This window comes from Leucopleurus acutus (assembly GCF_964270905.1).
Source record: "Leucopleurus acutus genome assembly, chromosome: 3".
Taxonomy (NCBI): domain Eukaryota; kingdom Metazoa; phylum Chordata; class Mammalia; order Artiodactyla; family Delphinidae; genus Leucopleurus; species Leucopleurus acutus.
In genome coordinates, this window is record NC_139145.1 from 87,014,868 (window position 1) to 87,042,202 (window position 27,335).

The 27,335-nt window shown below is 37.8% G+C and overlaps 1 protein-coding gene across 2 annotated transcripts in view; it reads left to right on the plus strand.

Annotated features, from left to right (window-relative positions):
- The first annotated feature begins 1,985 nt into the window (after positions 1-1,985).
- PJA2 (praja ring finger ubiquitin ligase 2) overlaps positions 1,986-27,335 on the plus strand; it is an 83,699-nt gene continuing 58,349 nt past the window's right edge. Inside the window, exon 1 of one of the 2 annotated variants that reach the window (XM_082837224.1) lies at positions 1,986-2,124. The gene's annotated coding sequence lies outside the window, so the exon portion shown is untranslated. Of the gene's footprint in view, positions 2,125-6,905; positions 6,993-27,335 lie in introns of those variants that run through there. The other variant, XM_082837223.1, reaches the window with a different exon arrangement.

Genomic DNA, 27,335 nt, shown 5'->3' on the forward strand with positions numbered 1-27,335 from the left:
TATGTCATAGCAGTAGCCAAGTTTCTTTTCAACTGCATTGTAATCAGTTCTTTAACCTTGACTTTTTAAGTCTTTTGTCATTTATTGTTGCACTCTGATGCTTTTGCAAAAATGCTTTATCTTCAAGAAGATTCATAGAAATGACTTTTTGACAAGTACAGGTTTCTGATAACTTTCAGATCATACCACTGAACTGGGTAAGGAATTAAAGAATTCTAGGAAAACCTGATGACTTCAAAAAAACTACTAACAGAAGATTAAGATCAAGGATAAGTTACATAGGACTGAACAAACTTATGAGTATGGTTATAATTTTTCTTTCTGTCTAAAATATCACTGTTTTTTAACCTGTGTTTTCCAGATATGAGGAAAGCTTTAAGTTATACCTCAATAAGTAGAATTGAAACATTTATCTTTCCTCTCTACCTGATCCCTCCAGAATTTGGAAACTCTTAAGTTCCCAGAAGCTTTGTCAGGCATAAGGAAGGCCAATTTCTAAAAAGTGCCAGAATCTCAAGGTATTTGGCAACCTCCACAAGAGAAGAATTCACCCAAATCCATCATCCAAATCTATAGATATCACAGTGGAATCTATGACACAGCCCTGGTGTGGCTTTCCTGGCCTTGAGAGTTTTTGTTTTTTGTTTTTTTAAAGTTCAATCTGAGATTACTTATGAAAAGTTCCAGCACAGCCAGTTTGAAAAAGCCTATGTCATCAATTAACCAGACTTATTTTACAAACAGATTAGTCTTAATTTGGCTATATTTGGTAGAAATGAGGGTAATTTTAGGGAGAAAAAGATTATGTTTTAGTGAATATTAAATTCTAGTTTTGTTAATTGAGGTCTGTACTTACTGGCAAAGACTCACTTTCTAGATAGCTCCTTGTAAAGTTTAGTTATTAAAAGGACACTCTAAATTTGTTTCTGAAGCTTATCACGGTGATCTAACTTTGGCTGAAGTTCGGATTCACCATGACCTGCAACAAGGAGATTATTCATACTGGAAGAGATTTCACATAAAGGACTCTCTACAGCCACCTTGGAAGAAACCATCTCAGCCCTCTCCTGGATGAACTGCAACTCCTGTTTTTGACACTTGACTACAACTAAGACCAGCACTACCAGGGATGAGAAGAAGATGATATCTGAAGTATACAGCTAACCCAGGACACCAGACTAGGCCTGTATACTGATTACTTTGACAATTGCTCATGCTTTTGCTTATAAACCAAATGTATTTCTTCTTTGTGCTCAATCTTATGCAAGTTTCAAAAACTAATCAAATTGCTGAGTTTATGGCCAATTACCTATGTCCATTACTCCCTGTTTGCCTTGGTGGATTTCTCCTCTCCAGGGCTCTAACTGGATGGCTCTTAGAACTTTTTATTTTAAAGGAAAGAACTCTAGCACCACTCAAGCTAATGTTACCACCAATGTCACTGAGACCCTCTTACCCAGCCAATTAATAATGCCTATTCTGAACTTGGCCATAAATACTCATTTTCATTAGATATTGAGTATTGGGTGGCTCCTAACAGGACCTAATGGATTTCTGGAAAAAGTTTATGACCTTGGCTCTCCCCAGATTGCTTAGGAAGGTATATAATTGGTGAAACAGCCCCTGCCAATCTGCCAATCTGCCTTTAATGCAGGCACATGGGGCTTGATCAGTTTTCCAATAGTACGATCATTTGATCTCATTATTTGTTCCTTCACTTGGAATAGAAGATATCATTATTCATATAAAGGCTTTAACAAAATTCACTCAGCAAGATTAGAATGATAGTAATCAAACCATTAGGTGCTCAATTTGGAAGTTTCCATGATGAAAAAAGCAATCTTACAGAATTGCATAGCCCTCAATATTTTAGCTACTTCCCAGGGGGGAACTTGTGCTGTAATATGTACTGAATACTGCATCTTTATACCTGCCGAGTCTTCAAATGTAACCAGTCTTATGACCCATATGAAGTGTCACATTTCTGCTCTGAACAATCCTCTTCCCAGTTTAGGGGAAACATTAGGAAAATGGTTTGATTCAGGAAGATCTTGGCTTAAATCTTCGCTAATGATGTTGTTGATCCTAGTGGCAATTTTAGCTACAGTTTGTGGAACTTGCAAGGTAAGAGTTTCTTGCCTTTCACACTATGTGTCACTTGCTCATACTAAGATAATGATGTCTAAATGACTTGAAAGTATAGATTACACCAATAGTTCTCTATAAAATAATGGACATACACAATGCACATGTGAGAAAAATAGGCTTAAGTCTTACTGGACAACCTAGAATTGACTGTCAGTCCTTGCCAAACATTCTGCTATTATAATCCCCCCAAAAACAGAGAACCAGGCTATTAAGACTTGGCATTGGGACTTCCCTGGTGGCGCAGTAGTTAAGAATCCGCCTGTCAGTGCAGGGGACATGGGTTCAAGCCCTGGTCCGGGAAGATCCCACATGCCGCAGAGCAACTAAACCCATGCACCACAACTACTGAGCCTGCGCTCTAGAGCCCACAAGCCACAACTACTGAGCCTGTGTGCCACAACTACTGAAGCCTGCACACCTAGAGCCCATGCTCCACAGCAAGAGAAGCCACCACAATGAGAAGCTCATGCACTGCAACCAAGAGCAGCCCCTGCTCTCCACAACTAGAGAAAGCCCGTGCACAGCCACCAAGACCCAATGCAGCCAAAAATTAATAAATAAATATATTAAAAAAAAAGACTTGGCATCAAGGGACATGATGACGCAGTGCAGGCAAGCAACCACCCTGGAAAATATTTGCTCATCTACTGCTTTCTATCAAAAGGTTAATGATCAAAAGGGGGAAATTGTGAAATAAAATTCATATTTTATGACAAGACAAGAAACAGTTAACCATAAAAAATTTTTTTTCTTCTCCCTTTGGCTTCCTCTCTCCCCTCTACTCTGCATTATATATTGACCAAACCTCCCCCATCAGCAGAAATATCTGCTAACCATAAAGAGCAACATTTTCCTGGCATCAACAAGACAACTCCTTAAAAGATAACATTGCTTCTTGATCTTGTAAGGGACCGCGATGATGCTTAGATATGGATTATGTAAACCTTCAATAATACATCATTTAATGCACAGCCCTGTCTCAAAAAGCTTATATAACTGTGCCTTGAATTCTAATGGGCAGATTATTCTCAGAGCTTTCTGAGTTGCTGTTCCCTGGGTTATAATTCTCAATTTGTCTTGAATAAAATTTTCCATTTCTTTCTTATATTGACTGATTAAGTTTTCATCAGCAGTGGTGTGTGGCCATTGATGATTCTGTTTGGTTAGCTTCATGCTCATCTAATGATTAGACAGAGATTTCCGTAGATGCCTTGAATCAGTATGTCTCCCAGGGTTTGTTGAGGGTATGTGTGTGTGTGTGTGTTTTGGGCAGGGCTTCAACACCAAGCCAGGCAGTTGACAGTTCTCCCTTAGCTTTCACTTCTTCCTTATGCAAAGCCTCAAGGTCAGCCTTAGGTGAATGTTTAGGGCCTTCTCAGGTCTTTCCTGAGCTTACGCACTGCTTAGCACAGCCCTGGGCATGTGTGTGAGTTTCTGGATTCTCATGAATATGTTGGAGCTTACAAAGTTCCTACAGACAAATCTCCAGCTTTTCCTTTTAAGTTTTTTGGTTAACCTATGTCTGCCCCAACCTGTTTCCACTGCCTAAGGTGTGGCAAAGTTAATCAATTCCCTTTCATTGTGTTTTTTTGTTTGCTTGCTTGTTTGTGTTTTTTGTTGTTGTTGTTGTTTGTTTTGTTTTGTTTTTTACAAACACTTCTGGGGAAAAGCCTTTTCCTCAGAAAACCACTGGTTTGGCTCTGAATCAAATCAAATCAAGATAGGCTTGCAAGTGAGATCTTCTGGGGAACCACCAGATAGGTTAAATGATGACTCTTCTCTTGGAATTAGGCTTTGGAGGAGTTCCAGCCTCATTCTGCCTTGTCTGATATCTGCCAGGCTGCTCTTTTCACCATGATTGTCAACTGTTGTTTTTCAGTGCTATAGTGGAGTTGGAGATGATGGGATTAGATTAGAACAAGCCAAAACATTACAAACCTTGCTCTTCTTACTGAGATTCAGCTGTTTTCTTGAATAAATGCTTCCTGGGTTGCTGCAAGCCCTTGGTTGATTTCCACAGTTCTGAAAAAGTTGACTCTGACAATTTTGCCAGTTTTCTCATTGCTTTTATGGAGAGAAGAATTTTCAGAGGTGCTTACATCTGCATTTTTGCTGATGTCACTCTAAGGATATAATTTGAATTCAGGTCCTCTCACTCCTTTACCAATCCTCCTTCTGTTACATCTGTGGTTCTCCAACTTTGCGTGCATCAGAATCACCTCAAAGGCTTGCTAAGATACAGGTCGCTTGGCTCCACACCTAGAGTTTCCAATTCAGGTCTGAGGTTGGACCTACCTGAGGATTTGCATTTTAAAAAAGTTCCCAGGTAATGCTGATGCTGTTGGTATGGGGATCACTCTTTAAGAACTAACTACTGCATTACATCCTGTGGTACCTTCAACTCATTGCCTTAGGGAGTGTTTCCCACCTCTGAAATCAATAATAATACATATGTCATTAATACGTATCTCTATATATTATGTAATAATATAATATATAAGCCAATATAAATATGTATTTAGTACTTACTACATGCTAGGTATGATATGTTTCACATTTATTAGGTTATTTAGTCTATAGTACAGCAGGTCATGAGTAGGCTTTATTACTTTCCATATATTTAAACTGGAAATTGAGGCCAGAGATGTAAGAGTCCAGAGGCACTCAGCAATAAATGCGGGAGCTAGGATGAGACTATAGTCTTTTGATTCTGGAATACATGCTATAAGCCTCCACGAGAGTGTTTCTCAAAGAGTAACATAGATCACTTCTGATGCCTTGGATAACTTTAGTTGGGACATGCATGCAGGATTAAAAACAATGACTATTTTTCTAACCTTTGATTACATCATGATAAAAATGCCATTTGCCTACCTGCTTTTTAAATGTTTCTAGTGCTTAGTAACGCTCCCTTTTTACAGGGAGTAGTCTTTAGGCTGAGAGATCTTAGTAGAAAAAATACTCTCTATCCCCAGAATTTAAAAACATTGTTTTATGTTCACTTTTCTTTCAGTTACTTTCAGCTTAGGAGAGGTGACACAGGTTTTCCATTAATAGTCCTTTATAAAAGTTTTACTCTTAAAGAAATTGAAGGAAAGACACATTTATTTAAAGAAAATAATAAATACTACTGCGAGTGGTATACACAGATATGGTATGAAAGAGATTGAAATTTGGGGAAACCCTGCCCCAACAAACTCGTTAGTGTACCCAATTGAATCAATATGCAACAACCTAAAAGGAGATCAAGGAAATGTGATTAAAGTATCAATTCTCTTTCAAAGAAGGAGAGACTTGTATGGAGAAAAAGCCACAACTTCTAGAGCAACTATGTGTAAAGCAGAGCAACATGTGTAAAGCAGAGAAATATCAAGTGGGAAATGGTTTCTGGGTAAGAAATGTACTACTGGAGTGGGCTGAGCGTTAGTTTGGCTTCACAAAATGTCAAGCAAATTCTCATAGTCCAAGTTTTATAGGAAATCTGGGATAAGTTGTTTTCATCAAAAGCAAAAAAATGAGTCTTGGTTCACTGGCAGGAGATTTCGCAGTTGCCAGGGACAGCACAAGAAATGGGGTTCTTAACTCTTGGCGGAGGGGATGCGATAAATATATCTTGGGCATTGGGCATGTGTGCGGAGGGGGTGAAGAGGTGAAGAGAGTTGGGGGTAAGATGGGAGGAGAGTGGTACTGTAATCAGAGAAGCGGACACGTTCAGGATGAAAAAAGAGGACATATGCAGGATGAAGAAACAATTTAGCACCAGTGACATGACTGCCTAAACTGTTATCCTTGTTTAAATTAAGCAAGGTGTCCAGGGACTACAGCTGTTGTTATTTATTTTGGTTGCATGTGATGTTACTTCCCGGCTTGACAACCCATCAGCCCCAAGGTGCAACTGGAAGTCTCTGGTCAGGCCATAGCTATACAGAGGAAACGCGGGCATCCCCTATAACCCGCCCCCACCCCCAAAAGAATCAGAAAAGAAGGGGCAGGCGACTGGCGGACTGCGGAGTGGGAGGGGAGAAGGCACTATATAGTGTGCAGGCAAGGTGGGCAGGGAGGAAGACCTGCCCTTCTTCCGTCTGCTATTTTCTCTTGGCCCACCCATATCTGAACTGCAAAGGTTTGAACTTCATGCCAGGAGACCCTAATCTTGTTAGGTTTCCAGTCAAATTAGGATTCATTTTAACGCCTCCATCTTGGTTGCTGCTGTTGGAATTTCTCAAAGTCTAGCTGCGCCAGTTCTTCCTTTAGCTCTCCGCACCCACTTCCCTTTCCCTGAGACCCCGCCCTTTTCTCCCAGCCCAAACCACAAAAGGCCTGCTGTTCCAGCCCTAGCATGGTGCCCCGCCCCTGCCCCCCAACGTCGCAGTGCTGCAGGGAACGGAGGCGGGGCCAGGCAGGGGTGGGTTTCGTCCTTCCGCTCTACGGCCAATCGGTGAACTTGCCCCTGGGCGAGAAAGCGGGACCAGGGTGTAAAGACAGTCCAAGTATGTTTCCCTTTTTCTGCCACGTCCCAACCATTGACGTGAGCCCACTCTCAGGTTCCGATTGGGTATGTGGATTTTTCCCGCAGAGGTCCTTTAAGCCTATTGGTCGACTCTGTTTTGGGGGCGGGGCTTGCGTTCCCTCCTCCTTCTCCTCTACCGCGGCGCAAGGGGCGGGACGCGCCGCGGCCGCTTCTGCTTCCGCCGCCGGCGCCGCCGCCGCCGCTGCCGCCGCAGCCGCCGCCGCCGCCAGCCGCTGCGCGTTCGGCGGGGGAGGAGTCGGAGGCGGAGAAGAAGGCGGTGGTGGCTGTTGCAGGATCGAGCGCTGTTCTCGCTCCGGAGGCGCTGCACAGTTCGGTGAGGGTTTTTTTTTTTTTTTTTTAATCTGGCTTGTTCTCATGTTGGGAAGGTGAGGGACGAGGCGAGGAAATTGCTGCCTTCACCTCCTCCGTTTCTTAATTTCTGTCCTCGAGAAGGAGTGGGGCCTGTCCCTGGCCCGCCGCGCCGGCCATGGTGGGTGGGGTTGATGGCTGGGAGAGGCCTTCTTCTCCTTCTGGGCCCTGTCCAGCCCGAACCTGGGGCCACGCTCTTGTTGGCGGCCGCAGCGCCCGCTGCCTCCGGCGATGGCATAGATTGGTATTGGGGTCTCCACCGGCCGCTTTTTCTTGCTGCCTCTTCTGCTGTCCTTGGTACCTTGGCCAAGGACCCCGCTGCCTTAATCCCTACAATCGCGACTGTGTTAGAAGAGTGTGTCACCTACTAACACCTCTCACCCGCCCTCTCTGCCCATTTCCAGTCACCCTGTGTAGAGCTGATCCATCTTACGCTACAGGCCTGCATCAGCACCCCTTCCTCGAAAAACCTTCCATTGCCGTCGCTCTACTGACTGTATTTGCATTTTTCCCGATTGTCACCGAGGCTCTGTCACGCAGACACCCTGTACAGACCATAACAATCGTTCATCTCCCGATATTAGCACCATTCCATCAATGCTTCGCCTAGTTAGAGCTGTCAGGTCAGAGCACGCCTCTGGCGGATGCACCTTCAATTTCGGCCTCCCTGAGATTACTGCTTGTTAATCATTTTGCGCACATTCAAAATGGTGAGTTTAAAGCCGCTCAGACCAAGTTGAAGAAGAGGGGAGGAGGTAGTCTTTTTTACTGAGAGGAAGAATCTATTTAGGAGACTTAACCTCTCCAGGCATTTTTTTTTTTTCTTCTTTTTCTTTTTTAACATACGCATAGGCACTGCTTTGAGTCTGCTGGTTCGGGGAAGTTTATGATTTTTTTAAAGGCCTAATATGTTGTTATTTTTATCATATCTGGTAAGTTAAATTTCTTTACATTGGCAGCCACCTCTGGTGAAGACTATAGATCATTTGCAGAGTATGTAAATAAACATGAAGATAAACATTTTAAAGATTTTTATAAACGTTTAAACTATTTTTCCCATGTCCTCTGGAATTTATCATTTTTATATGAAATAACTTTAATTAAAAAAAATTAATTACAGACATACGAACTAGATGTAAAATTCAGCAATACAGAAAATGAACTATTAAGTAAAATGTGAACATTTCCTTTCATCCCCCAGTCTCATGCCACTGCCTAGAGTTAACAGTATTGTACTTCTTTCTCATGTACACTTTTAAACACATATGCATACATGTAAAGTTGGGGGAGTTTGGTGGGATATACCAAACACATTGGTATATCACTTGCTTTTTTCACTAAATTACATATCTTGGCCATCTTTACTTGTTAAACCTGTCTCCCTGATACTTTTTAAAAACTAAATGATATTTCAATAGCTTCAGTGGGCTGTAATTTACTTAACCATTCCCTTACTGAAAGACATTTGAATTAATTAGTTTCTTTTTCCTATCACAAATAATGCTTTATTTGAAGCCAACTTTTACATTTATTTGTTTTTAATTACAAACTTTAAATCTTCTTAAATTTTAAAACTTCAGACAGTATGGAAGACTGTAATGTAAAAAGTCTTGTCCTTCTAGTTCTACCTTCATCCTAAGAGCTGTTCAGGAAACTTCCTCTTTATGTGATTATTTCTGGAGCATGGATTCCTAGAAATGGAATTGCTGGGTTAAAAAGAGAATGCATATTTAAAATTTTGATAACCATTTCTCCCTCCTTATTACTCATTTTGAAATTATTCTTGACTCTTATGCATTTCTTCTCCAAATGAACTTTAGACTCAACTTGTAAATTAAATTAAAAATCCTCAGGTATTTTGAATGAGATTATATTGAAATTTTAGATTAATATGGGGCAAACTGACCTTCATGATAACTGGGTCTCTCCCCTCAGAAATATGTGTATGTATGGTATGTCTCTACATTTTATTCACACCTTGCTTAGGGAAAGTTTTATAGTTTTATTCCCATATGTATGACATTCCTTCTTAGTATTCCTAGCTATTTTATGATTTGATAGCTCTGGTGGATGGAAACTTTCTAGTAACATTTTTTCTCTTTTTCTCCCCCTCCAGTTACATGAAAGCTTTTGAATTTTTTTCTGCTTATCATGTATCTAATCACTTTATTGAAAATACAGTTTTTTGGCTTTCTTTTAAATTTTATAATTTGTGTGTTTTCCTCATTGCTTTGGCTATTATATGTTTTATATAATGTTAAATAATAGCAGTGATAGTTCAACTTGGTGTTGTTTCAGACTTTAAGGGGATTGTTTCTGATTTTTTAGCCATCAATTATGATGTTTGATGAAGCTTTCTGATAAATGGAGAGTATGATAGGTTAAAATGTGTTTTTGTATTCTTAGCTTTCCAAGATGATTTTATTGTTGTTTTTCATTTCTGATGACATTTTAAAAAGCCATAAATGGGTATTGAATTTTATTGATGTTTTTGATATCTTTTGAGTGGTCGTATAGGGGCATCACCAGTATTCCCTTAATATTTTCCCAAGAGAACTCTTTTTTAAAGAATCAACTTTATTGGGGATAATTTACATACAATAAAATGTACAGCTCGGTGTGTTTTTTCTTGTTTTTTTTTTTTTTTTTTGTGGTACGCGGGCCTTTCAATGTTGTGGCCTCTCCCGTTGCGGAGCACAGGCTCCGGACGCGCAGGCCTAGCGGCCATGGCTCACGGGCCCAGCCGCTCCGCGGCATGTGGGATCTTCCCGGACCGGGGCACGAACCCGTGTCCCCTGCATCGGCAGGCGGACTCTCAACCACTGCGCCACCAGGGAAGCCCCAGCTCGGTGTGTTTTGACATATGTATACACCCATGTCTCCACTACCACAATCAAGAGTAGAATATTTTCATTACCCCAATAAAGATACAGAATATTTCTGTCATCCCCAAAAGTTCCCTTCTGCCCTTTTGCAGTAAGTCACATTTTCACCCTCAGCTCTAGGAAACAGTTTGTCCTCTTTTTCTCACTATAAATGGGTTTCATTTGTTCTAGAATTTTATATAAACAGAATTATGTAATATGTATTCTTTTGCATCCATGTTTTTTTCTTTCACTATGATTTTGAGGATAATGCATATGTTTGTATGTTTAGCTGCTTCACTTTTATTGCTGAGTAGTAGTTTATGGTATTGATTTACTACAGTTATTGACCATTTCACCTATATATGGATATTTGGATTGTCTCCAGTTTGGGGTTGTTATTAGTAAAGCCGCTATGAACATTCATTCATGAGTTATTGTGTGAACATATGTTTTCATTTCTCTCGGGTAAATACTTAGAAATGGATTTGTTGGGTTGTATTGTAAACAAATGTTTAATTATAAGAACCTGCCAAACTGTTTCCCATTTTACAGTTCTAGTTGATCTACATTCTCATCAACACTTGGTTGTTTTAGTCTTTTTAATTTTAGCCCTTCTAGTGGATATGTGGTAGTATGACACTGTATTTTAAATTTGTATTTATCTGATGATTAATGATATTGAGAATTTGTTCATGTGTTATGGGTCATTTGTATGTCTTCCTTTGTGAAGTACGTGTTCAAATCTTTTGCCCATTTTTAAACGTTGAGTTGTTTGTCTTATTGAGTTGGAGGAATTCTTTATACATTTTTCTGTACAAGTCCTTTGACCCACACAGATGCATATACAGAGAGTGCAGTCTGAAGCTTACCTTTTCATTTTCCTAACTGTTTAAAATAGAGGGGCTTTTAATTTTGACTAAATTCACTTTGTCAGTTTTTCCTTTTATGATTTGTATTTCTGTGTTCTGTTTGCTCAGTGCAAAGTTACACATATTTCCTCTTACGTTTTCTTCTACAAATGTTATAGTTTTTATGTCAAGGTGTATCATCCATTTTGAGTTAATTTTTGTATATGGTGTGAGATAGGGTCAAGTTTATTTTCCCAATTCTAGCACCATTTTGGGGGAACACTTTCCTTTCCAGCCTTGAATTAACTTAGTCAAAAATCAATTGACCGTGTATGTGAGTCTGTTTCTGGACTGTCCCCTTGATCTTTGTATCTATCATTTTGCCAATGCCACATTGTCATGATTATTGTTGCTTTATAGTAAGTTTTTAAATCAGGTAATGTAAGTTCTTCAGCTTTATTTTTTTCCAAAATCATTCTGGCTATTCTAGTTCTTTTGCTTTTCCATAAATTTTTTAGAAACGACTTGTTGGTTTCTACAGAGAGTACTGAGGGGATGTTAATTTAGATTATATTGAATGCATGGATCCATTTTGGAAGAATTGACATCTTAATATTGAGTCTTTCAATCAATGAACACAGGATATCTCCGTCTATTTTGTTTTAATCAAAGATCTTCATTTTCCATCATTAGCATTTTATAGTTTCAACATACAGATGTTCATATTTTGTCAGATTTATATCCAAGTATTTCATCACTTCTGATGGTATTATAAATATAATTTTCCTAAATTTCCATGTCCAGTTGTTCACTGACAGTATTTAGAAATACAGTTTTGTATACTGACTTTGAACCTGGCAACCTTGCTAAACTCACCTATTCTAGTAACATTTTTTTTTTTGTAGATTCTTTTGGATTTTCTCATGTAGATAGTTGTATCATTTGTGGATATAGGACAGTTTTGTTTCTCTTGTTTTCAGTTTGTGTGTAACCACCTCCCCTACCACCCTTTTTTTTTCCTTATTGCACTGGCTAGGCCCTCCAGTATGATGTTGAACAGGAGTGGTGAGAGCAGATATCCTTGTTTTGTTCCTGATCTTAAGAGAAAAGCTTTCAATCTTTCATTATTAAGTATACAAGGGCCTTTTATCAGGTTTTATTATATACTACATATTATTATATTAAGTATAATAATCCTTTTATCAAGTTAATGATGTCCCCATTCTGTTTCTAGACTGCTGAGAGTTTTTTAATCATGATTGGACATTGTGCTCAAATGTTTTAACTGTACTTATTGAGATGATCTTATGGTTTATCTTCTTTGGTGTGTTAATAAGATAGATTACATTGATTTATTTTCAGATGTTGAGTCAACCTTGCATTCTCTAGATATGCTTCACTTGGTTGTGATGTATTATCATTTTCATAAATTGGTGGATTAGGTTTGCTAATTGTTGAGTATTTTTTGGTATCTGTGTACATGAAGAATAACTTTTTGTGTAATATTTTTGTATCAGAATAATGCTGGCCTCATAGGTTTAAGGTGTTTATTCCTCTTATATTTCCCGAAAAATCTTGGATAGGATTAGTATTATTTCATAAATGTTTGTCAGAGTTTGCAAGCTAACTCATCTGGGCCTAGTTTAATATGTTGAAAGGCTTTAAAGGATAAATTTAATTACTTTAATAGGTATAGGATGGTTAGGGTTATCTAATTTTTCTTAAAAACTTCCAGTCTTTGACTATGTGAGTGACCTACAATATGAGCTTTAGTAGTTTGTATCTTTCAATGAATTTGTCTCTTTCATCTATTAATTGCCATGAAGTTGTTTCTTTATTGTCCTTTTAATGTCTATAGCATCTACAGTGGTGTCTTTTCTTTCATTCCTGATATTGGCAATGTGTCCCCTCTTTTGTCTTTATTAGTTTGTTTCCACGTTTACCAATTTTGTTAATTTTTCCAAAGATCCAGCTTTTTATTTTATTACTCAGAAAACAGATGTTTTCAATTTCATTGATTTCTGCTCTTTACTATTCCTTCTTGTGTGCTTTGGATTTAAATCCACTCTGTTACAATTTTTTAAGGTATAAGCTTAGGCTATTGATTTGAGACCTTTCTTCTTTTCCTTCTAAGCACCACATTAGATGGTCCCACAATTTTTTAAAAAATTATTATTTATTTATTTATTATTTTTGGCTGTGTTGGGTCTTTGTTGCTGCGCGGGGGCTCTTTCTAGTTGGGGCGGGCGGGGGCTACTCTTCTTTGTGGTGTGCAGGCTTCTCATTGCGGTGGCTTCTCTTGTTGTGGAGCACGGGCTCTAGGTGCGTGGGCTTCAGTAGTTGTGGCTTGCAAGCTCTAGAGCGCAGGTTCAGTAGTTGTGGCACATGGGCTTAGTTACTCCATGGCATGTGGTATCTTCCGGGACCAGGGCTCGAACCCGTGTCCCCTGCATTGGCAGGATTCTTAACCACTGTGCCACCAGGGAAGCCCTGGTCCCACAAAGTTTTATGTTGATATTTTCTGAGTTCTTATGTGACTTTCACAATGACCCATGGGTTGTTTAGAAATATATTGTTTAATTTCCAATTATTTGTTGATTTTGCCTAGCTCTATAATTGATTTCTATGCTTAATTTTGTTTTAGATGGAAAGCATACTTTGTATAATTTTGTTTGAATTCTTTGAAGTTTTATTACTCAGAACATGGTAAGTCTTGGTAAATGTTCCATGTGCAATTCAAAATAATGTATATTATGCTGCTTTGGGGTGGAATATTCTATAAATTCTACATTCCATGTTAAAAACTAAATTATATGTTTATATGAAATATTCTGTAATTGTCAGTTGACTGGTGGTGCTTGTTAGGTTTTCTATTTCCTAACTGAGGTTTTGTCTACTTGTTTTGTTGGTCACTGAGAAGAATTGAAGTCTCCAAGTATAATTGTGGATTTGTCTATTTCTCCTCTTTGTTCTAACTATTTTTGCTTCATGAATTTTGAACCTCTGTTGTCAGATGCATATATGTTTAGGATTGTTATGTCTTCTTGGTGAATGGACCCCTTTGTCATTATATAGTATCCTTCTTTGTCTCTGGTAATATTTCTTCTGCAGTCTACTTTATCTGATATTAATACTGCCACTCCATCTTTCTTTTGATTCATGTTTGCATGATTAAAAAAAACACCTTTAAAAGCATTTATTTTTAAAAAAGAAAAGCACTTTAAAGGCACACATAATATGAAAGTAAAAAGATTGGATAAATATTGTTTGCAAACACTCACCAAAAGAAGGCTGATGTGCCTATATTAATATTGTACAAAATAGACATAAAGGAAGAAGTATAAGAGATAACAGGAAAGTATCATAATAAGTAGGTCAGTTCATCAAGACGATATAATAATCCTAAGTGTGTGTTTACCTAATAACATAGCTTCTGAATATAGAAGTTAATATAATTAGCAGTAAAGATAGTATGCATTCATAGCTGGAGATTTTACATATACATTTGATGTAACTGATAGAACAATTATATAAAAATATCAGTATGGGAATAGAAAATTTGAATGACATGATTAATCAACTTGATATAATTGACATTCATAGAACATATTATCTAAAGACTGAAGACTATACTTTTTTTTTTCAAGTGCACTTGGGACATTTGCCAAAATATTCTGGTCCTTGAAGTATGATCAAATTTCACAGAATTGAAATTATACAGTACATGTTTTCTGATCACTGTGGAATTAATTACAACTCAGGAACAGAAAATAACTATCAAGGCTCTAAATGTTTGAAGATTAATCAAGACATTTCTAAATAGCCCATGAATCAAAATGAAGTCACGATGGAAATTAGAAAATATTTTGATCTGAAAAACAACAGAAGTATTACATCAGAGCTTGTTGAGTGTAACTGAAGCAGTGCTTTGAGAGGACTTTATTGCTTTATACAGGCACGCTTCATTTTTATTGTGCTTTGTTTCATTGCACTTCACAGATACTGTGTTTCTCTACAAACTGAGGTTTACGGCAACCCTGCAATGAGCAAGTTTATCGGTGCCATTTGTCCAACAGCATTTTCTCACTGATAGTTAGCACTTTTTTGACAGTAAAATACTTTTTTTTTTTTTCTTTGCGGTATGCAGGCCTCTCACTGTTGTGGCCTCTCCCGTTGCGGAGCAGAGGCTCCAGACGCGCAGGCTCAGCGGCCATGGCTCACGGGCCCAGCCGCTCCGCGACATGTGGGATCCTCCCGGACCGGGGCACGAACCCGTGTCCCCTGCATCGGCAGGCGGACTCTCAACCACTGCGCCACCAGGGAAGCCTCAGTAAAATACTTTTTAATTAAGTTGTGTCCATTGGGGTTTTTTTTAACCACAATGCTATTACATGCTTAATAGACTACACTATAGCAAAAATGTAACTTTTATACACACTGTGAAACCAAAAAAAAATTTATTTCCTTTGTTGCACTGTTCACTTTATTTTGGTGGTTTGAAACTGAACCCACAATATCTCTGAGGTATGCCTGTATGCATATATTAGTAAGGAAGAAAAGTTCAAAATCAGTGGTGTAAGCTCACAACTGAAGGGAGCAACAAATTAAACCCAAAGAAAGCAGAAAGAAGGAAGTAGTCAATATAAAAGTAGAAATCAATGAAACAGAAAAATTTACAGTTTGTTGAGAAGACTTTTAAAAAATAATAAGCCTGTAGTGACTGATCAAGAAAAAATTGGGGGACAACAGACAGTACCAATACTAAGAATGAAAAACTGAAGCATCACTACAAATTGTATAGATATTAAATTGTTAAGGAAAATTATGAACAATTTTATATTAGTACATATTTGCTAACTTGAATGAAAGGTCATAATCTTTGAAAAACAAATTGAATTTATTAAAAACTTTTCCATCAAGAAAACCCCAGGCCCAGATGGCTTCACTGGTAAACCTCTCAAACATTTAAGTAAGATATAATGGTAATTTTACACAGACTTTTTCGAGAACTGAAAAAGAAAACATTTCCCTGAACATTTTATGATTTTTGCATAATCTTGGTAGGAAAAACCTAACAAGAACATGAGAAAAAAGAGATAACTACAGGCCAATAATTCTCAAGAACATAGATACAGAGATAATCCAGTGATATGTAAAAAAGATATCACAGATTTGTTCCAGGAATACAAGGTTGGTTTGTTGTTTTACAATTAATCAATGTAGTCCATGTCTTTAACAGTGTAGAAGACTCATACGATCATCTCTGTAGATAGAGAAATCATTTGACAAAAGTCACCATCTGTCGTGTTAAAAAATCCTCATCAAATTAGGAATAGAAGAAAATACTGTTAATTTTCTGGAGTATCAACAACAACAACAAAAACACTACAGCTAATATCATACTCAATGAAAAACCTTGTTTCATGTCCCATATCTTTTTTTTTCTATTTAACATTATGCTGGAATTCTAACCAGTGCCCTCAGGATAAAAAAAGTTAATTTTAAAAAATGGAAAAAAAAATTTTTTTTTTGCGGTACGCGGGCCTTTCACTGTTGTGGCCTCTCCCGTTGTGGAGCACAGGCTCTGGATGCGCAGGCTCAGCGGCCATGGCTCACGGGCCCAGCCACTCCGCGGCATGTGGGATCTTCCCGGACCGGGGCACGAACCCATGTCTCCTGCATTGGCAGGCGGACTCTCAACCACTGCGCCACCAGGGAAGCCCTAAAAATTGGAAAAAAATTTTAAAAGTGTTTACCAGCAAAGTTTTAGAATAAGTGAATTTAGCAAGGTGACTGGATACAAGGACAACATGCAAAAATTAACTGTAAGTTGTGTGTTAGCAACCAAAAAGTATGAAATAAAATTAGAAAAGTACATTTAGAATAGCATCAAAATATGTAAGATACCTAAGGATAAATATAATAAAAACTTGGGCAAAACTTCTACACTGAAAAATATAAAACAGTGCTGAGACATTTTAAAATACTTAAATAAGTGGAGAAATATTCCATCTTTATATGGTAGGAACTCAATATTGTTAAAATGTCAATTACCCCAGGTTGAGCTATAGGTTCAATAAAATTTCAATTAAAATCCCAGAATTTAAAAATTTTAATCAAATGGATTCCAAAGTTTATATCAAAATGTAAATGTCTCAAGACTTGCTATAAAGTTACAGTAATTAAGACAGTGTTATATTAGAACCAGGTAGACAAAAAGACCAATGGAAGAATATGAGTGTCTAGAAATAGACCTTCACATATGTCGTTTCTTGGTTTATGACAAAAGCTGCACTGAAGTTAAGAAAACATTTACTTTTAATAGTGTTAGATAAATTGGATATTGGATATTTGGGAATAAATGAACCTTGATTTTTACTTGATACTATATTCAAAAGCTCATTTGAGTTGGATCATAGAACTAAATGTAAAAGCTAAAATTATCAAGATTCTAGAAGAAAACCTAGAAGTATATCTTCATCACCGTGGGGTAGACAAAAATTTTTTAAATAGAACATAAAATTGATAAATTAGACTACAATCAGTTACAAATTTCTATTCATGAAGACATCATTAAAGAAAAGAGGCAAGCCACAGACTGCAAGAATATACTCACATTAAGTAAATCTGGTGAAAGACTTGTATCCAGAAAAATATAAGTAACTCTTAAAAATCAAAAAGAAAAAGGCAAACAACACACATTAAAAAATATGCAATAAAGCAGGCAGGTCTTCACAAAAGAAGTTATCCAAAAGGCCAATGTGCATAGGTAAAGGTGCTCTACATCAGTGGTCCCCAACCTTTTTGGCACCAGGGACTGGTTTCGTGGAAGACAGTTTTTCCATGGACCGGCAAGGGGGGATGGTTCAGGCGGTAATGCGAGCAGTGGGGAGAGATGGGGAGTGGTAGATGAAGCTTCCCTCTCCTGCCGCTCATCTCCTTCTGTGCGGCCTGGTTCCTAACAGGCTGCGGACTGGTAGTGGTCTGCGGCCCGGGGTTTGAGGATCCCTCCTCTACATTATTACTCATCAGGGAAATGTCACAATGAGGCACCATCACACCCCTGTCAGAATGGCTGAAATTAGAGACTGACAATATCAAGTGTTGCCAAGGGTATGAAACAACTGATACTCTTTTTTTTTTTTTTTTTTTTGCGGTACGCGGGTCTCTCACTGTTGTGGCCTCTCCCGTTGCAGAGCACGGGCTCCGCGGCCATGGCTCACGGGCCTAGCGGCTCTGCGGCATGTGGGATCTTCCCGGACTGGGGCACGAACCCGTGTCCCCTGCATCGGCAGGCGGACTCCCAACCACTGCGCCACCAGGGAAGCCCACAGCTGATACTCTTATATATTGCTGGTGGGAATGTCAGGTTGTTTCAGCCACTTTACAAAACTGTCAGTATGTGTTATAGCCAAACATAGCTGTGGACTGTGATCCCGTAATTTCAGGTCAGATGTACCCAAGAAAGGTAAACAAAACAAAACAAAACATGTACAAGGATGTTCATAACGTGAATGAATCCCAGAAACATTGTGTCAAGCAAAAGTAGACAGACACAAAAGAGTTCATGATGTATGATTCCACTTGTATGAAGTTTAAAATAGGAAAAACTAAACTGAGGTAATAGAGGTCAGGAGAGTGGTTGCCTTTGGTTCGTGAGGAGTCAGTGTCTTGGAAGGAGAGAGAGAGAGAACCCTCTGAAGTGATGGTATATGATTTACATCTTGACATAGGTGGTAGTTTTTCAGATATATACCTATGTAAAAATTCATTGAATTGTAATGTGTACTTGAGTTTTATACTTTATTATATGTAAACAATTCTTCAACAAATGATTGCAGAGAAAAGGAAAATAATTTAAGTTTTTATCATGAAAAGTTCCAAACAAATTTCAGTAGAGTACAAGGAGCCCCCACGTACATATCATCTTGCTTCAACATTTTGCCATGCTTGTTTCTGTATCTCCCCAACCGCCATTCACATATGTTCCCTTTTTTTTTTTGTTTTTTTGGTAGTGCTCACATCTAAATGTCTATCACAGATACATTAATTTATTCTGAGCATATTTTGTGTTTTTTAACATCAGATGAAATTTGCTACCTTTTCATATGCATAACATTTTATTTTTTATTTTCCTTATTTCCTGTACCCTTGTTTTTTCTTTTCCTGGCTCACTGACATGAAAATAAATCTCTGCAGCTTTTTTTTTTAATTGAAGTATAGTTGATTTACAGTGTTGTGTTAGTTCTCTGCAGCTTTTTTATTCTGAGCTGACTGACTTGCACATCTCAAAAGAGGGTAGGTTGAGCAGCATCCTTATTTGTGACACATTTGAATCAGAGATCTTCCCATCTAAATGAGGTAAATTTGACGAATGTTCTTCATCTTGTTTTTTAATGAATTGATACTATATTTTTTCATCTTACTTTTCTTTTGTTAATCTTTTTCCCCCTTAGCCAATTACGCTTCCAGTAAAACACAGAAAATATTGTTCTACTGTGTTGGGTGTATGCTCATTCAAGTCTTTCTTCAAGGATTGCTGTTGATAGTCTTTAAAAAAAACAGTATTTTGTTAACATTTTTTTTTTAACAGAATGAGAAGTTTATAAACACTTGGTGAGATAGAGGGTTTACCAGAACAGAATTTGAAAATACAGTTTTTTACCTACTTAAATATAACATTTTTGGATTATTTGTTTCTGATTATGTATATTTTATGTCTGAGTTATGTTTTGTAATGTAATTTTCACTGTACCAATGCTGAGTTTACTGTTCCTCTTTTACAGTGGTTTACAAAAAAGTTTTCAGAGAAGAGTAGTAGTTAATCAAGTATAGCCTTCTATCAGGTTACCTCTTGTAACTAGGGATAGCAAACCCATTTCATCTTAGAAGTTTAACAGTTGTACCTGAAATTTTCTCTCTGATTTAGGTATTATCATTTCTACAGCTGCTCCTTGCAGAATTTGCCAGTCATAGCCTGGAAGTTTGCTTGTGTAGCAGCTTGTAACTTTCAAGTCTTGTGGTTGATAATAGATTACTTGATTTACTGAATGTGTCCAGTTGCTTACAGTGATATATGGGAGTAATGTCACCTCAGTCCTTATTTATTGTTTACTAGTTAGATGTACTGAATATTTTGCAGTTGTATATATGTATAAGCAACTATTTGTGTTTGTGGATAGAAGACATGAAAAATCTAGAGATACATTAAAAATAATATGTAAGCGTGAAACAGAATCAAGTGCAAGCTTACATTGTTCAAAATGGATACTTTATTAATCTCCTGGGATATTTACTTTGCCTTAGCAGCTGAAAGTGGAACGATGAGATAATGTTAGGAAGCTAAGTTTCAATGTAATTGGTTCCAACATATATGAAACAGCTTTCTAGTGGCATTTGTCAGAGTTTGTCATAAACTCATTTTGTCATGAAGTGTTGATTTCTGAATATATAGCTCAAGTGTGGTAATAATTACAAAATTTTGTATGACTAAAGAATTATCTTACTAAAAGGAAATGCAGGCTAGATAATTATAAAAGTTTGTTTTTTTGTGTTTTTTTTTTTTTTTTGCGGTACGCGGGCCCCCCACTGCTGTGGCCTCTCCCGCTGCGGAGCACAGGCTCCGGACGCACAGGCTCAGCGTCCATGGCTCACGGGCCCAGCCGCTCTGCGGCATGTGGGATCCTCCCGGACCGGGGCACGAACCCACGTCCCCTGCATCGGCAGGCGGACTCTCAACCACTGCGCCACCAGGGAATCCCTATAAAAGTTTGTTTTAAGAGGAATCTTAAGAAACATTTCTAGGGCACTTTGGAAGCATATATGTAAAGCTAAATAAGGGAGAATATAAAATAAATATTCCAGTGGGCTTGGAAGAGTAATCAAGACTTCCCTCTTCAAATAGTTGGATCAAATTGTATTTGTTTCTGAACTAACTTTTTGTTTTGTTCTGTTTCTTATATAACAGTATCTGAGTTTTAGGTGTCCAACATTATGATTCAACATCTGTGTTCATTACAAAGTGATCATTACCAAAAGTCTAGTTACCATTCATTACCATATATTCTTGGTGGGAATGTAAATTGGTGCAGCCACTATGGAAAACAATATGGAGGTCCCTCAAAAAATTAAAAATAGAACTATCATCTGATCCAGAAATTCCACTTATGGGTATTTACTTGAAGAAAATGAAAACACTACCTTGAAAAGATATATGCACCCCATGTTCATTTACAACAGCCAAGATATGGGAACAGCCTAAGTGCCCATCCGTGGATAAATAGATAAAGAAGATGTGGTGTGTGTGTGTGTGTGTGTGTGTGTGTGTGTGTGTGTGTGTGTGTATGTATATAATGGGATATTAGCCATTAAAAATAATGAAATCTTGGTATTGTGACAATATGGGTGGACCTTGAGGGCATTTTGCTAAGAAATCAAACAGAGAAAGACGAATACCATGTGATCTCACATGTGGAATCTTAAAAAACAAAAAAACCCAAACTCATACATACAGAGAACAGATTGGTAGTTGCTAGAGGTGGGGGTTAGGAGCAGGCAAAATGGATGAAGGGGGTCAGAAAGTGCATATTTCCAGTTATAAAATATGTAAGTCATGGGCATGTAATGTACAGCATGTTGACTAATAGTTAATAGTACTATGTGGCATATTTGCAAGTTGCTAAGAGAGTAGATTTCAAAAGTTCTTTTCACAAGAAAAAAATTTCATAACTGTATAGTAACAGATATTAACTAGACTTGTGATTATTTCACAATATATATAAATATTGAATAATTATGTTGTACACCTAATACAATGTTATATGTCATTAACACCCCCCCCCCTTTTTTTTTTTTTTTCCAAGTGAGTTTTTTCTGGCTCCCAGCAAATGAATCACAGTGGTATAGATACAGGCTTTCAGTTGAAACTTTTCCTCTGGAAGTTCAACTGATTTCTCTCTTTCTGCCTAAAACTTCATTTAAATTATTTAGATGTAAATTCTAAAAGTAAGTGTTCCTGATCCAGTAGCTTTTCAATGAGTATCTACTAGGTGATAGGTGGAGCGTAAGTGCTAAGCAGCAGTTCTGACACTGTCAACAAGCAAAAGGCCAGTATAATTAATTTTGGTACTGTTATCCCTAACATGGCATTTTCCAAGCTGAGAATAAGTAGATCTTTTAAAGGGAGAAAATGTACTTTCATGAGATGGTATTAGAAAATCTTCATTCTGGTGATAGGTGGAAATATAAGAAAATTCAGAATCTAAGTACACGTAATTGAAATTGCTTGTATTTATCTAATACAGGATAATTTGTTATGCAGCAATAGACCTAGCAGCTCAGAACATTTATTATCTCATAGTTTCTATCGGTCAGAAATTTAGAAACAGCCTGGCTGGGTAGTTTTGGATCAAGGTCTCATGAGGCTACAATCAAGATGTAGGCTGGGACTGCAGTCATCTGAAGCCTTGACTGGGGCTGGAGGATCTGCGTCCTAGGTGGTTCATTCACATGGCTATTGCCAGAAGACCTCAGTTTCTTCTGGCTTTTGGCAGAAACTGCCAGTGCCTCATCATGTGGACCTTTCCATAGGACTGCTTGAGTGATCTTATGGTGTAGCACCTGGCTTCTCCCAGAGAGAGTGAGCCAAGAGAGAGTAAGGAGGAAGCCACAATGTCTTCTGTGCCTGAATCTTGTACATCACACACTTCTATCATTTTATCTTCATTAGAAAAAAGTCACTAATTATAGCCTACACTTAAAGGGAACAAATTAGGCTCTGCTTTTTGAAGGGAGAAGTATCAAAGAATTTGTGGACATATTATAAAACCAGCACATTATTCTAACAGAGGTATGGTGATGTTACTGAAGTGAGTGGGCTACATTGCAAAAATAATAATAATAAATGTGTAAGTTTTAAGTATTATACAAGCTGGTCTGTTAGTTGACTACTCAGTGGTGTAGGAGAACTATGTAGGCTTAGTATGTATCAACTTCAGTGTATATTGTGTTCATTTAGATATATGAACATTCATTATTCTGTTTGCTTAAGTCTTTTGCTTTATTACTATTTTATTTATTTTTTTAACATTTATTAAAGTATAGTTGCTTTACAATGGTGTGTTAGTTTCTGTTGTACAACAGAGTGAATCAGCTATATGTATACATATATCCCCATATCCCCTCCCTCTTGCGTCTCCCTCCCACCCTCCCTATCCCACCTCTCTAGGTGGTCACAAAGCACCCAGCTGATCTCCCTGTGCTATGTGGCTGCTTCCCACTGGCTATCTGTTTTACATTTGGTAGTGTATGTATGTCCATGCCACTCTCTCACTTCATCCCAGCTTACCCTTCCCCGCCCTGTGTCCTTAAGTCCATTCTCTACATCTGCATCTTTATTCCTGTCCTGCCCCTAAGTTCTTCAGAACCACTTTTGTTTTTAGATTCCATATACATGTGTTAGCATACGGTATTTTTTTTTCTCTTTCTAACTTGCTTCACTCTGTATGACAGACTCTAGGTCCATCCACCTCACTACAGATAACTCAATTTGGCTTCTTTTAATGGCTGAGTAATATTCCATTGTATGTATGTGCCACATCTTCTTTATCCATTCATCTGTCGATGGACACTTAGGTTGCTTCCATGTCCTGGCTATTGTAAATAGTGCTGCAATGAACAATGTGGTACATGACTCTTTTTGCATTATGGTCTTCTCAGGGTATATGCCTAGTAGTGGGATTACTGGGTCATATGGTAGTTTTTTTTTTTTTTAGATTTTAAGGAACCTCCATACTGTTCTCCATAGTGGCTGTATCAATTTACATTCCCACCAAAAGTGTAGGAGGGTTCCCTTTTCTCCACACCCTCTCCAGCATTTATTGTTTGTAGATTTTTTAATGATGGCCATTCTGACCTGTGTGAGGTAATACCTCATTGTAGTTTTAATTTGCATTTCTCTAATGATTAGTGATGTTGACCATCCTTTCATATGTTTGTTGGCAATCTGTATATCTTCTTAGGAGAAATGTCTATTTACGTCTTCTGCCCGTTTTTACATTGGGTTTTTTTTTTTTTTTTTTTGATGTTGAGCTGCATGAGCTGCTTGTATATTTTGAAGATTGATCCTTTGTCAGTTGCTTCATTTGCAAATATTTTCTCCCATTCTGAGGGTTGTCTTTTCATCTTGTTTATGGTTTCCTTTGCTGTGCAAAAGTTTTGAAGTTTCATTAGGTCCCATTTGTTTATTTTTGTTTTTATTTCCATTTCTCTAGGAGGTGGGTCAAAAAGGATCTTGCTGTGATTTATGTAATAGAGTGTTGTGCCTGTGTTTTCCTCTAAGAGTTTGATAGTGTCTGGTCTTACATTTTGGTCTTTAATCCATTTTGAGTTTATTTTTGTGTATGGTGTTAGTGAATGTTCTAATTTCATTCTTTTACATGTAGCTGTCCAGTTTTCCCAGCACCACTCATTGAAGAGGCTGTCTTATCTCCATTGTATATGCTTGCCTCCTTCATCAAAGATGAGGTGACCATATGTGCGTGGGTTTATCTCTGGTCTTTTCATCCTGTTCCATTGATCTATATTTCTGTTTTTGTGCCAGTACCGTACTGTATTTATTACTGTAGCTTTGTAGTATAGTTTGAAGTCAGGAAGCCACATTCCTCCAGCTCCGTTTTTCTTTCTCAAGATTGCTTTGGCTATTCAGGGTCTTTTGTGTTTCCATACAAAGTGTGAAATTTTTTGTTCTAGTTCTCTGAAAAATGCCATTGGTACTTTGATAGGGATTGCATTGAATCTGTAGATTGCTTTCGGTAGTATAGCCATTGTCACAATGTTGATTCTTTCAATCCAAGAACATGGTATATCTCTCCATCTGTTTGTATCATCTTTAATTTCTTTCATCAGTGTCTTATAGTTTTCTGCATACAGGTCTTTTGTCTCCTTAGGTAGGTTTATTCCTAGGTATTTTATTCTTTTTGTTGCAATGGTGAATGGGAGTGTTTCCTTCATTTCTCTTCCAGATTTTTCATCATTAGTATATAGGAATGCAAGAGATTTCTGTGCATTAATTTGGTATTCTGCTACTTTATCAAATTCATTGATTAGCTCTAGTAGTTTTCTGGTTGCATCTTTAGGACTCTCTATGTATAGTATCATGACATAAGCAAACAGTGAGAGCTTTACTTCTTTTCTGATCTGGATTCCTTTTATTTCTTTTTCTTCTCTGATTGCTGTGGCTGAAACTTCCAAAACTTTGTTGAATAATAGTGGTGAGAGTGGGCATCCTTGTCTTGTTAATGATCTTAGAGGAAATCATTTCAGTTTTTCACCATTGAGGACTATGTTGTCTGTGGGTTTGTCATATATGACCTTTATTATGTTGAGTTAGGTTCCCTCTATGCCCAGTTTCTGGAGAGTTTTTTATCATAAATGGGTGTTGAATTTTGTCGAAAGCTTTTTCTGCATCTACTGAGATTTTCATATGGTTTTTATCCTTCAATTTGTTAATATGGTGTATCACATTGATTTGCAAATATTGAAGAATCCTTTCATTCCTGGGATAAACCCCACTTGATCATGGTGTATGATCCTTTTAATGTGATGTTGGATTCTGTTTGCTAGTATTTGGTTGAGGATTTTTGCATCTGTGTTCGTCAGTCATATTGTCCTGTAGTTTGAGAAGGATAGGTGTTAGCTCTTCTCTAAATGTTTGATGGAATTCGCCTGTGAAGCCATCTGGTCCTGGGCTTTTGTTTGTTTGAAGATTTTTTTTTTTTTTTTTTTTTTGTGGTACGTGGGCCTCTCACTGTTTTGGCCTCTCCCGTTGCGGAGCACAGGCTCCGGACGCGCAGGCTCAGCAGCCATGGCTCACAGGCCCAGCCGCTCCGCAGCATGTGGGATCTTCCCGGACCGGGGCATGAACTTGCGTCCCCTGCATCGGCACGCAGACTCTGAACCACTGCGCCACCAGGGAAGCCCTGTTTGAAGATTTTTAATCACTGTTTCAATTTCAGTGCTTGTGATTGGTCTGTTTATATTTTCTATTTCTTCCTGGTTCAGTCTTGGAAGGCTGTACTTTTGTAAGAATTTGTCTATTTTTTCCATGTTGTCCATCTTATTGGCATACAGTTGCTTGTAGTAATCTCTCATGATCCTTTGTATTTCTGCAGTGTCAGTTGTTACTTCTCCTTTTTCATTTCTAATTCTATTGATTTGAGTCTTCTCCCTTTTTTTTTTTGTTTGTTTGTTTTTGCTGTATGCGGGCCTCTCACTGTTGTGGCCTCTCCCGTTGCGGACCACAGGCTCCGGAATCACAGGCTCAGCAGCCATGGCTCACGGGCCCAGCTGCCGCGCGGCATGTGGGATCTTCCCGAACCGTGGCACGAACCAGTGTTGCCTGCACCAGCAGGCGGAACCTCAACCACTGTACCACCAGGGAAGCCCTCCCTTTTTTTCTTGCTGAGTCTGGCTAATGGTTTATCAACTTTGTTTATCACCTCAAAGAACCAGCTTTTAGTTTTATTCATCTTTGCCCTTGTTTCCTTCATTTGTTTTTCATTTATTTCTGATCTGATCTTTATGATTTCTTTCCTTCGGCTAACGTTGGGTTTTTTTTTTTTCCTTCTTTCTCTGATTGATTTAGGCATAAGGTTAGTTTGTTTATTTGAGATGTTTCTTGTTTCTTGAGGTAGGATCGTATTGCTGTAAACTTCCCTTTTAGAACTGCTTTTGCTGCATCCCATATGTTTTGGGTCATCATGTTTCTAGGTATTGTTTGATTTCCTCTATGATTTCTTTGGTGATCTCTTGGTTATTTAGTAGCAAATTGTTTAGCCTCCATGTGTTTGTATTTTTTACAGGTTTTTTTTCCCTGTAATTGATATCTAGTCTCATAGTGTTGTGGTTGGAAAGGATACTTGATATGATTTCAGTTTTCTTAAATTTACCAAGGCTTGATTTGTGACCAAAGATATAATCTATCCTGGAGAATGTTCCATGAACACTTGAGGAGAAAGTGTATTCTGTTGTTTCTGAGTGGAATGTCCTATAAATATCAATTAAGTCCTTCTTGTTTAATGTGTCATTTAAAGCTTGTGTTTCCTTATTTTTTTTCATTTTGGATGATCTGTCCATTGGTGAAAGTGGGGTGTTAAAGTCCCCTACTATGATTGTGTTACCATTGATTTCCCCTTTTATGGCTTTTAGCATTTGCCTTATGTATTGAGGTGCTCCTATGTTGGGTGCATAAATATTTAAATTGTTATATCTTCTTCTTGGATTGATCCCTTGATCATTATGTACTGTCCTTCTTTGTCTCTTGTAATAGTCTTTATTTTAAAGTCTATTTTGTCTGATATGAGAATTGCTTCTCCAGCTGTTTTTGATTTCCATTTGCATGGAATATTTTTTTCCTTCCTCTCACTTTCAGTCTGTGTGTGTCCCTAGGTCTGAAGTGGGTCTCTTGTAGACAGCATATATACAGGTCTTGTTTTTGTATCCATTCAGCCCCTCTTTGTCTTTTGATTGGAGCATTTAATCCATTTACATTTCAGGTAATTACCAATATGTATGTTTCTGTTGCCATTTTCTTAA